This window comes from Chelonia mydas, chromosome 8 (assembly GCF_015237465.2).
Source record: "Chelonia mydas isolate rCheMyd1 chromosome 8, rCheMyd1.pri.v2, whole genome shotgun sequence".
NCBI lineage: Eukaryota > Metazoa > Chordata > Testudines > Cheloniidae > Chelonia > Chelonia mydas.
The window spans coordinates 91918713-91931215 of NC_057854.1; the positions used below are offsets into that span (position 1 = coordinate 91918713).

Sequence of the window (12503 nt, forward strand, 5' to 3'; positions counted from 1 at the left end):
TTAAAGAAACTGCAGACCTGTTGTAAGATGCATAACTGAACTTAAACCTATTGGAAGGCCAAATCCATCAGATTATTTAGAGACAAGTGGGTGGGTGTGAGTAGTACAGCCTTTGATTTTAGTGGTGTTTTGATTAGATTCTTTCATTACGAAACACAGGTTGAGTCTGATTTTTCCTAAAGAAACTGCTAAAGTCTATGTGACTCCCATCAAAAGTTACTTTTAGAAACAAATAATTTTTCATTTACTATGCCTCTAGGTCCTGATCCTGCAAACACTCAGGCATGAAGTCATTGGGACTCCTTGTAGCAATAAAGTCAAGCACATGTGTAAGTGTTTGCAGGATTGGGGCCACGCTTTTAAAATCTGTGGGAAGGATACCTGAGAGAGTGTGGTGTGTGTGTATAGCTAATGACATGGAGCTGGATGTGAGAGATATCCATTTTATTAGTCACCACAGAAAAGCTGCATTGATAAATTAACTAAAGTTGATTGGGAGAAGGATTGTGAGATGAGGAGTAAGAAGCAGTTGCCAGACTGATTAATAAACAACTGGTACCTTCCCATTATAAATATCACAGCCAAGATAATGCTGAGGAGAGGACATGGCGAAGAGAGCAAAACACATTCTGCATTCTTGAAGATTCCGATAATTGTATAGTTCTAAAGAAAACAGTAAGTAGAATGACCAATTTAGAGCTGGCTAGGAAACAGCGTTTGTCCACAAAAAAATGTGTTTAAAAAAAAAAATCCATCCCAAATCAGGATGCATGAAAAGGCAAAATCAGAGGTTGTTTTTTTTTTTTTTGCTGGATAACATTCCAAAATATTTTGTTTTTCAAACACTGATGCATTCCCTTACCTCGGGCTGCTGTCCTCCACTTCTGCTCGCAAAACAGGTAGCCAGGCTCCCCAGCTCTCCATCTGCTCTGCTGGCAAGCTGCCCAGCTCCCTTTGCTCACCTGGTGGGCTGCCCCAATTTCTGGGCGACTAGGAATTCCCAGATCCTCATCTGCCTATGTGGTGAGTTTCTGGGCTTCCCTGCTCCTGCAGCTCCCTGACTGCGGGCTGCCCACATCCCCCTCTGCCCAACTGGCAGGATGTCCCACACCTTGGACTGCCTGCCTCTAGTCCTAGGCTACCAGTATGCACTGCTTCCTGGGCTGCTGTACCTTGCGAGCTGCCAGTCTGTCTAGCTCCTCATGCTGCCAGGGTCTCATGGGCAGTGGACAAAGGGGGAGCCGAGGAGTCTGGCAGCCCATGAGGCAGACAGCCTGCGGAACTGAGCAACGCGGAAAGCAGGCAGGTTGGCTGGCGACTCAGCCTACCCGCTTTGCATCAAAGGTTTCAATGGAATTGACACGTTCCCATGAAATGGTTTTAGTTTTGTCTAATCAGCATTTTCTGACAAAACTTTTACATCTTTTTCGACTAGGAAATGTTTTTAATGAAATAAGTTATATCTACTCAAATTTACACAAGTTTTGAAAGAGCCACCTTTGACTTTAAAAATCGCCCTTGCGTCAGAAAACTTTCCCATACCACATAGTTACATGGAACACCTACATGTATTAGAACTCTTGTATGAGAAAGAGGAATGGCTGCTCTATTTTCTCAGTTTGTGTACTATGTGCTTTTGACAGCTATTTGTGTATCATCAATTTCAATGTTTTCCCTTGTTAAGTTAGTGTATCCCTTCACCCTCAGAGAGCGGCACTGATGTCTGGTCTATTACAGAAAAAGCCACACCCCGAGTGACCTAACTCGCAGTTTAGACAGCAGTAAGCTGACGGAAGAATTCTTCCATCGACCTAGCTACTGCCTCTCAAGGAGGTGGATTAGGTACACCAATGAGAGAACCCCATGTGTGTAGTGGAGTTTCTTGTTTTGGTCAGTTATTTGTTTTTAGTATACAAGTTCCTACGTGTTTTTAGAGAAGACAAGGTCAAAGAAATTGCCTCTTGCACTTGGAGCAGAAGATGATGAGGTTTGAGATGGTCCTTAGTTCATTCCATAGTTTTTGACTGGACACTGCACAGATGAACTTTACCCTTATTGTTGTGAGTTCCGTTGTGCTGGGGAGGGGAGTTGCGACCACAGTTTTCATCTCAGAGCTTTAGTTGCTCTTTTAATACATGTCTATGCTGGAGCTGGAGGTGTAATTTCTGGCTCATGTAGACATATCTCAGACTAGTTCTGATTGAGTGCAGCCATGGTGGTATGAATTATGGGATAGGCTAGGTATGTACCATCAGTACAATGCAAAGCAAATGTACATTGGAAAACATAATCCCAACTATGCATATAAAATGATGGGGTCTAAATTAGCTGTTACCACTCAAAGAGATCTTGGAGTCATTGTGGATAATTCTCTGAAAACATACACTCAGTGTGCAGCAGCAGTCAAAAAAGCTAACAATGTTGGGAATCATTAGGAAAGGGGTAGATAAGACAGAAAATATCATATTGCCTCTATATAAATCCATGGTACACCTACATCTTGAATACTGCATGCAGATCTGGTTGCCCCATCTCAGAAAAGATATGTTGGAATTGGAAAAGGTACAGAAAAGAGCAACAAAAATGATTACGGGTGTGGAATAGCATCCATATGAGGAGAGATTAATAAGACTGGGACTTTTCAGCTCGGAAAAGAGATGACTAAGGAGGGATATAACGGAGGTCTATAAAATCATGACTGGTGCGGGGAAAGTGAATATGGAAGTCAGGGGAATGTTGTGAAAGCCAAGACTATAGCAGGATTCAAAAAAGAACTAGATAAGGTCATGGAGGTTAGGTCCATCAATGGCTATTAGCCACAATGGGCAGGGGTGCAAAGCCATGCTCTGAAATGTCGCTAGCCCCAGGCCCTTTAAATAGCCGCCAGAGCCCCACCATCGCTACCCCAGGACTCCGGCAGGCTCCGGGGACGATTTAAAGGACCCGGGGCGGTAGCGGCAACCGGAGCCCCGGACTCTTTAAATCGTCCCCGGAGCCCTGCTGCCGCTCCGGCAGCTATTTAAAGGGCCCGGGTCAGTAGCTGTGGCAGGAGCCCCGAGCCCTTTAAATCACCACCCGAGCCCCGCCGCCGCTTCCCCGGGGCTCTGGCAGCAGGGCTCTGGAGGCAATTTAAAGAGCCCGGGGCTCCAGTCACTGCTGGGAGCCCCAGGCCCTTTAAATTGCCGCCTGGAGAAGCCAATCCGCTCCGGTACAGCGCACAGGCTCTTGCTTTCACCTCTGACTGAAACCTTTAGATTGATTTGAAATTCTGTGGGAAGTCAGGCAGAGAGCAGAAGACAGGCTGCTGCAGCATTCTGTGCTAGTTGGACTTCATTGGTGGTCTGCAGGAACACTGGATCATGAGGATTGGGACTATTGTTTATTTCCCATGTTGTTTGAATGAGTATTTAGCGCAGCAGCAGGGAAGAGGAAAGCATTTTTAAAAATAGCCCATAGCTTACCCATGGAGTCTATGGACTCCCTTAAAGCTGCAAGGAGCCTTATGTTAAAAATGACCTGCAAAATAAAAAAAAATAGATTTCTCCCCATTTTTCCCTCCTTATGCTATATTAAACATATTAAACAGGCCTGAAATGGTATCCTCATATCCCCTTTCAAAAAGAAAACTGGAGTGGGGGGCAGGGAAGAATTGTGGTTCTACTTATTTTTTACTTTAGAAATTCTGGTGTTGTCTGCCCCGGAAGTAGTGCGGGTCAAAATCAGAATTTCTGTCCCTCAGGTTGAAATACGGGAATTTCCTGTTTTTTCATCCTGAATCAGAATGAAAAGTTGAAAAATCAAAATTTTTCATAGAACAGAAATTTCTTAAGTTAGGTTTGGATGTGTCAAAACATTTTGCTTTGATGTTTTCAGTGCATCGTTTCAGGTTCATCCTGGGAGATGTAGTCCTGTTTGAAAGCCTATCCGGTAGAAGAGAATGAGATGAATGAGGCACCTGAACTGCACCTCCCATGAGTTACATCATCAGCTCAGGTGAACATATATTAATGTTGAACTGACCTGAAACAAAACATTTCAACTTGATTTGACAAACCAGAACGTTTTGATTTGGCTCACCTTGATGGCATATTGACAGAAAATTGAAAATTTTGTGGAAAAATCAATTTTCTCATGGAAAATTGGGATTTTGTGGAAACTTCAGCTTCCATTGAAAAAAACTTTTAGAAAGAGAATCCCAAACAGCTCTATAATGACTGGAGAACTAGTGAAATTATGGCATCATAAGATCAGAGTGTGAAAACTAAGCATTTTAGAGGGGAAGAGATTTTTAGTGAGACTGTTTACAACTCTGTATTTTTTAACACTTTCATAACTTCAGTGACTTTTTAACATTCTGGATAAAAGATGATTTTGTTAAAGATTCTACAGCCTTAACCCCTTCAGTTAAAGTGTTAGGGTCTCATCTTGCACCATTAAAGTTGGTAAGAGTTTTATTTATAGTAAACATGCTCTAAAACCTCAAGAAGCCCTCTAGCAAAATCAGGGAATATGAGATTTGACATTCCTGCTACTTCTAATGTTTAAGAAAAATAGACAGATTTTTTTCTCTTTTTGGAAAGTAAAGGAGAGGGCAGGGAGCCTTTGAGACCTTTTTGTGTATCACAAACAAAAAAGAACACAAATCTAATAAAAAAAAAATCATTGCCAGTCACCTGTAAGTGACAAGAACATTCCATTATCTGCCAAATAAGAGTGTGTGTTCAGTGCCTTTGGCTTTACCTTCGATCCATCACTCTCTCTACCAGTCCTTACGAGAGAAAAAAGTGCTATGATGGATCCTTACCTCTTTGTTTTAAACTTAATAGAACATTGAGGAGGAAGTCCTGCTTGCCTTTCGGTAACTCTATTGATCATTAAGTGCTATAAGAGAAAAAGAGTACTACACAGAGGACCTGGACCTTACCTATGACAACCGTTCAGCACATCAAAAGTTTGTTTACAGTATCACTTCATTAGTTTCATATCTTCATATTATGCAATGATAATAGCATTGTCTAGGTTAGGCATTCCTGGTTAGGGTCTCTCAATTCCTCTAACTGGGCACACTCTGCTATGGAATAACCTCTCCTTTGGCCTGTATTGTATAGATTGTTGTGGGTTTATCTATTAATCTTTTTTTTTTTAGGGGTAACTCTGTGATGGTATAAAGTGTGATTAGAATATAGAATGGAGGAATGTTGAATTTACTTAAGGTTCCTAGAAAAAGATTAACAAGCACTTTCAGACTCCCTCAAACTGAATTAATTAGGTTTTTGTTTCTCATGTCTTTGTCACATTGTTCACTTGGAAAAAAATCTGTGACCATTAAAATGGTCTCAGTCGGGTACCTGTGATACAATGTTATAAACTAAAAATATTTTACATTAAAACAAAACAGGTTGCTTATGGTAACTTTTGCATATTGCAGGAGTACAATGAAGAATTGCAGTTCAAATTACTTTTTGGTTTGTTCTATTTTCTTAGTTTTTAAAGTAGACAATTGCAAAGTATAATTACAGCAAGTTCATTTGCATTCATATTACAATCTGGTGAGCAATTACATTCTTTTATATTTAAAAAAATATTGTAAGGAAGTGTGACTTGCATCCATACATTTCAGCAATGAGAATAGAATTAACTACTTTTATCCAAAGTGGTGTTACTATTGTTACTGAGGCCTGGTCTATGCTACATGGTTAGGTCGACGTAAGCTGCCTTGCATCGACCTAGCTGTGAAAGTGTCTTCACTTTTTTTGGGTTCTCTCTGATGTAAGTGCCTCTCTATACCGATTTAGTAACACCACCTCCCCGAGTGGCGTAGAGTCACAGTTGATGTAATGAGATTGACACTGTGTCAGTGTAGACACTGTGTTGCTTACGTTGCCCGTTACTGGCTTTCAAGAGCCCTACAACAATACAATCAATACAAGTGTTTCCGGTGAGGATGTGCATCTCCGACACAAGAAGCCAAGTGTGAACACACACAAGCAATTTAATAACTGCGGTGGCTGTATGCCAATGTAAAGTAGGTTGACATAATTTTGTAATGTAAACATGATGGCCTCAACATCTAGCATCCTTCCTGTACATAAAAGACTTGTGATAAGCTGGCTACATGGCAGATACAACTTCCTGATCAGTGTGTAAGGGCAAGCTTCATGTGGGGCATCTTGTTCACTATTGCATTGACTAATCTGAAGCATGCATTTTGAGGACTCTAGAATCCACAACTGATTTCTTATATTTTAATACCTTTTATGAAAAACAATCATAGTCAAATACAAACGGTGCAATACATAGTCCTAAGAAGTTACTTGAAATGTGACTTTTAGTTGCTGTCTTTGGACTGTTTATGCATTCCTTATTGAGGTGAAGTCCTCACTGAAGGGAAGCCTTATTGCTACTAGATACCGTCACAGACAAAGGTCTGCAGGTATATGCTCCCTGAGGCTCCATTGATAATCCCATCTGTAGTTTCTCAAGTGAATGGAACTGAGGAAAGTAGTTTTGTGGTAAAAATAGATGGTGAGAATACAAGTTTTTAGATGGAAAGTCTGACAACTGGGATGTGGCTTTTGAAAAGTATTGTAATTTATCAAATACATTACAAGGGTTACTGGACTATTATAACAGTCATTTAAAAATATAACAGACTGGATACTACTGTGATGGGTGCTATAGAAATATATACTATGTATATTATATATATATATATAAAATTATATATATATAAAATTCAAGAGCTTTGAAATAGTGGGTTTCACATATTTTAATGTATTTACGGTATTTACTTCTTGCATTCTGCCTATCTAAATTCCTCCTGCAGTTTCATTTGTGTATGGTATTCTTCAAGTCTTCTCTTGAACTCCTAGACGGGAACTCCTTTGCCCTTTTTAACAGTTGTCATATTTGCCTCAGAAAAGACTGTATTTCACTAGTGGGAGAAGTATATATGTTTTCCCTTTGTGTATTTTTGATTATGAGTTTGCTAATTTGGTGGTGTGCTGTTGGATCTTTTAAGATGAAAGGGGCTATAAAGGTAAGATATTGTTTATAATTTTGAATCTGATTAGTTATTCTGTTAGGGGAATTTCCCCATTGACTTCAATGGGAGAAAGATCCAAACCTTTGTGACTTAGAATTGTTTTTCCTTTTGCAATTTACCTGGTTAGCTGTGGTAGATCTCCTTTTTTGCCTTGATTGGAGATAAATCTGGTAAAATATCGGGAAGAGGAACTAACCTCGGGAATGTACTTCTCCTCTGTATGTAAATCTTTTTCAGGAAGTGCATGACAGCCTCTGTTTTGTATGGGTCTATGTTTGTACAGAAGCTGTTATCACAGAATAAGTTTAATGGGTCGTGAATTGTGTGTTGAAAGGAGAGTCTCCCTCTGACTTGATCTGCTTGCAATAGACCTATGGGCTCGGCAGCAAGTGCATTAGGCTAAATATGCTTACCCATTGACTCTGAAGGTAACAGCCCTTAATGCCTCATTAAATTTTCATGGGTGACTGAGAGAAGCTAGGAGGGAAAAACCACCCCATTAGCAGTAGCTATTACGGGGTCTTCTGAAGAGCAGGCCCTGTGTGGCGGCAGCAACACCACGCAGCTTTCCAAGAAACTTGTTTCTTGTCGGATGTTTGCAGGGCGAGGCCCAACACTGGCTGTTTGGTTCAGATTTCGCCTCCCCCCGAAAGGAGGGGGCAGAGATGGCTGCCGCATTGGGAAGAACCGTGCAAAAGGCTCTCCCTTGCTGCTGAATGCCTAGGGCCCCTAAGCGGCGTGGGGGGAGCATCCTGCACCGGCCCAGGGCTGGCCTAGCTGCCCTGCTCGGGCTCTTGCATCGCTTAGCCCTGTCGTGGCCGTGGCGGCCCTTCGAAGCCTTGCACGGACAACAGACAGCGGGCGGCCACCGCCTTGGCCCCTGGCACCGCCCTGCACCCTCGCCGGGGTGGGAGCGCCTGGGACGCGGGTGGCACCCGGCAGCCGCCTGTTTAGTGAGGCAAGACGAGAGGCGGCTGTGGGTGGGAGCTGCAGCACTTGTGGGGTAGGGCCCAGCGCGGCTGGGCAGGAGGAGGGCGCGGGCTGTGCGAGGGGCTGGAGGGAGATGCCCGCGCTGCTTCGCCGCCCGCCCTGCCCCGCTTTGGGGGCCAGGCCCTGCAGCGTGGCCCCGGGCTTGTGCCTTACCCGCTGTGCACCGGCCCGGGGGGCACGGGAGAGCACAACAGCCGGGGGGCGGGGAGGGGGGAGAGGGAGGCGGGGAAGACAGTTTGGGAGCAGCGATGCTTCCCTCCCCAGCGGGGAGACTGAGAACCGCTTTGCGCACCCCCCCCCGCAGGAGAGGAGGCGGCGGCGACCCTGGATCATCGCCTCCCCCGTCTCCCGCCTCTGGGCTCGGCTGCGCGCGGACCGGGGTCGGCGGGGGCAGGCTCCCGGGGAAGCGGCTCTCCCGGGGTGGCCGAGCCACGTGCGCGGTGAGGCGCCGGAGCCGCTGCCGCGAGCGCCATGGGGCGCAGCGGGACGCCGAGGTTTGCCGCGGCAGGTTAGTGCTGCGAGTCTCTCTCCCCCCAAGCAAACGGGGGGTGGGTGTTGGGGGAGGGGGGGATGGGGGAGACGCTTGTGCGCGCAGTCCGAGTGTGTTCGCAGTCCGAGTCAGAGAAGTGCACAGCGGGGGCGGGGGGGGGGGGCTTCTCCTGGGTGGCACCGAATAGCAAGAGCAACGAGAAGTGCAGCCTCTCCTCCGCGGGAATAACAGCTCCGGGCTCTCCCTGTCTGTTGCAGTGGTCTCTCCGTCTGGGGACGGGGGGCGGGGGCGGGACTTTGGGAGCGGGATGGACGGGGGGAGGAGGGGGGGGTTGCCCGGATATTGCCATGCTGGAGTTGGGTGGCAGCTGCCACGTGCAGTTGTGATGGAGAGAGGGGGCAAGGAGGGGGTGCCTTCTGGTTGCTCCCCGGAAGAGTTGGCTGGTTGCCCCCGTGGAAGGAGGGCGGGCGGCCCCAGGCACTGCCTCCTTGGTGAGTGGGGAGGTCAGGTCGCCTCTGCGTGTGGAAGGGATGGGATGTGGGGAAGAGGGCACCCTATTGCTGCGGGGGGGGGAGCAGGTGGGGTGGACAGGAGTGCCTTTCTAGCCCCCCCCCCCCCCCCATTACAGGACAACTAGCATTTTCTCCTTCTCCAGCCTTTGGCAGCAGTTTTTACCCATCATTTGCACGCTGCAAAGCCCCCTTTGCTCCCCCCCCTTTCCCCCGCCCGCACCAGAACAAGCGGCATTTTCTGTCCCAGCTTTTAAGCGATCCCTGGAAACCCCCGAGGTGCTGTATGAAATCTCGTGTCCCAGAGGTGCCCAGCCCCAACCAAACCCACAGCAACGCCAGCCTCACCCCGCAGTCCAAGCAGAGAGGAAAGCCAACAACCAACGTGACCTGGAGGAGTGATTTTTTTTTTTTTTGGTCTTGAGGATCCCCGGGCTCCTGACGAAGCGCTGCGGACGGGGGGGAAGCTGCGTGTGTGAGCGAGCAATCATCCCCCTGGTTCAAAGAGATCGCCACGCACGGCCATGTTATTGTGACAGCCCCGCACCAAGACGCCGCTTGTCTTGCGTTCGCTGTTGCGCACCGTTGTGTTGCCAGCGTTTGGGGCTTCCCGGGGGCTGTTGGTGAGGGAATTGCCCAGCCCGTATCCAGAGCTTTGTTTCTGGTTTTGAATAGCGCTTTTGCAAACAACCCCACTGCCCCTCCCCCCAAATAAACCCTCCTAAAAGTACAAATCGAAATGAGCCGCCTTGTTCGTGTCTGTGCTCCGGTTCCTTGGGGCTTGCAGCCCGTCTATACACTGATGCCTGGTCGGAGATGATCTTACACCTGCAATCTGTCTTTTTGATAATGCGCCTCCTGAATGAATTGCTGCTGTCCCCAGTATTTTTAAATAAGGAGCGTGTTAGCTGCGGGCGCATTTTAAAAGCGCTCCGCTGTGTGTGTATTTTTTTTTCTGGGAAGATGTATTGTGAGTTGAAAACCGACCGCAAACGGGATTGTCTGATGGAAATTTATTGTGGAAATATTTAGAACCTAAGGGAGGAGTGGAAATGCCGACTTCACTGAGTTGCTTAAATATCGATGGTTCTGCGTAATAGGGCTATCCCCGGTAGCCTGGGTCCCCTGGCAGTCCATAACATTATGGTTAAAACTAAGCTCCCTGGTTTAAAGCTCGTCCTCTCCTAAAGGCCTGATTCTGCAATTGGCCTGTATACCTGCATAAAGGTTACTCAGGAGTAAGGGGTCAAAATGTTCATGTTGAAAGTTTGCACACTTTCTGAGAGCTCGCTGCTAATGCATAACATTGCAAACCTCCCCTATTCTCATTATTAGTGTCCTTTTTTAAATTACAGACAAGATGAGAGATTCCAAATGCCTTGCAGTTCCAACAATGCAGTCAAGGAGCTGAGTTTTTTTTTTTTAAAAGTGAAAATTGGCTTTAATAGAGAGGTTTCTTAAATGGAATTGGATAAAATGTTTCATAGTAAGACCTAATAACTGTGGGAAGAAGTCCAATTGGATTAACCAGAGAGGTTTTAATGTATGCCCTTAAGTGAATTAGTGTTCAGAATACTGTGATCTCAAGCTCTTAACTACAGTAGGGTGTTCCTATTGGCTTGATTCACGTTTGGAATGCATTAGGTTGTGAAAGAAATCGCAATTTGAACGTTTGGGAAAAATCTCAGGGAGATTCACTGGAACATTTCGGAGTGTGTTCCGTCTTTGGGGCAGGAGTAATTGTTTTTTGATCTGTCTGTAGACCACCTAGCACAATGGAGTCCTGATCCAAGACTGGAGTCCCTAAGCGCCCCCACAATATAAATAATAATAAAATTATGGGAGGGTGTAGGGCAGAGCAGCCATCGGAATGTTTTGTTCTATTGTTTTTTATTAATCCTGGCACTTGTAGATCACTGTTAAGTGTTTGTTTCATTGTAAAGTTGTGTTCTGTTGCGCATTTCAGTACAATAAACTAAACTTTAGATTCTTCATCAAAATAGTTTTAAAAGCCAAATTCTTGTTTAAAAGGGGATTTTTCTTCCATTTGCTTAAATTCGAATACGCAACTAAAACGCTTAATCACCTTTATTGTTTTCAACTACTCAAACAGAAAAACCCTTGTGGTTGACGAAGCTCATCTCTCAAGCTGATTCACAGTATGTTTTCATTGCAAGACACAATATTTTCTTCAATCATTTCATAATTGTATCGCTTACTGTTTTTCTTTTTCTTGCTGCTATACTCAGTTAAGCAAAAAGGAAATTATTGGTAAACATTGGATTGATATTCATTCAGATAGTGGAGATGTACATTGTTTGCAGAGACCCTTAAGAGATTTTTTTTGTTGCGCGGTCTAAATGCAGTTGATATCTGAAATAGAACTTAAAACCTAGAGGGAAAAGGCACATTTTCAGACTTCTGAAGTCAAACTGCAGGTGAAATTAGCATCTAGTTTACACATTTGTCATTAATTTCTCTAATTACATGCATTACACACTTTCCTTAAATATATACTGGGTTTTCTTCCAACTATTCTTTTGTCTCACAGTGCATTTAATCACCATGGCATATGAGTTCAAAACATATTGTCCCCAGTGGTATAGAAAGAATTTAGTCCGTGGACTGTACATTTGCACTGCTCTCCCTTTAACAGCCCCTCAAGATATGGATGAAGACAGCCACCCTCATGTCTCCTGGTAGGATCTGCCTTCTGGACTTCAGTGCTCGTACACATCAGTGGTTTCATCTTACCAGGATTGAAATTGATTTTCTTTTTTTAGCTCAGCTTGTGAAAGATCCAGTGCGTGCCCCTTGACCTGTGGCCCCACATGATGAAGTGACACCAACAGCCAAGGATGTTGACTTGAGGCAGCTACAGGGCATCAAAAGTAGTAGCATCAGATTGAGCAGGTTGTGCTGAGCCAGTTAGGGCTAGAGCCACAAAGGGGACTCAGGCTTAGTATTACAGCACCTGTCTGTAGGTGCCCTGCTGCCCAGTGGAATTCCCAGCCCCGAGTTAGATGCCCAGGCACCCTATTCAATGCTAGCAGAGAGTTAGATGTCTAAGAATGGGATTTGCAAAAGCCAGCATACTGATCCTGGGAGCTGTCTAAACTAGCCAATAGGAAATGCTGAGAAGAGGGGTGTGGCCTAAACCCCACATCTCCAAAGGAATTAGCCCCCTGATTCTGGATTGGAGGGGTGCCTAGCCAGGAACCCCCAGTTGGAGTTAAACACCTAAACCCGGTCAACCCTTTCTCAAGAAAACCAGTGATTGTGCCCCTTTATACCTGAGAGCCACGTGGTTAGACCATTCACCTGGGATGTGGGAGATTCAGGATCAAATTTCCACCATGTCTGATTCAGAGCAGGGATTTGGACCACAGCCTCCCACCTTCCTGCCCTAAATACTGGATTATAGGGTATTCTGCGGAGGTGGGGGTGGGGGGGGAGAGCTGTGTGTGTG

The 12503-nt window shown here is 45.3% G+C and overlaps 1 protein-coding gene across 5 annotated transcripts in view; it reads left to right on the forward strand.

The window, feature by feature from the left end:
* DAB1 (DAB adaptor protein 1) overlaps positions 1–12503 on the forward strand; it is a 667553-nt gene that overhangs the window by 398220 nt on the left and 256830 nt on the right. Inside the window, exon 1 of one of the 5 annotated variants that reach the window (XM_043520678.1) lies at positions 8345–8543. The exons of 2 other annotated variants lie outside the window; for them this stretch is intronic. The gene's annotated coding sequence lies outside the window, so the exon portion shown is untranslated. Of the gene's footprint in view, positions 1–8344; positions 8544–8894; positions 9017–12503 lie in introns of those variants that run through there. 2 more of the 5 variants (XM_043520673.1, XM_043520672.1) reach the window with 2 other exon arrangements.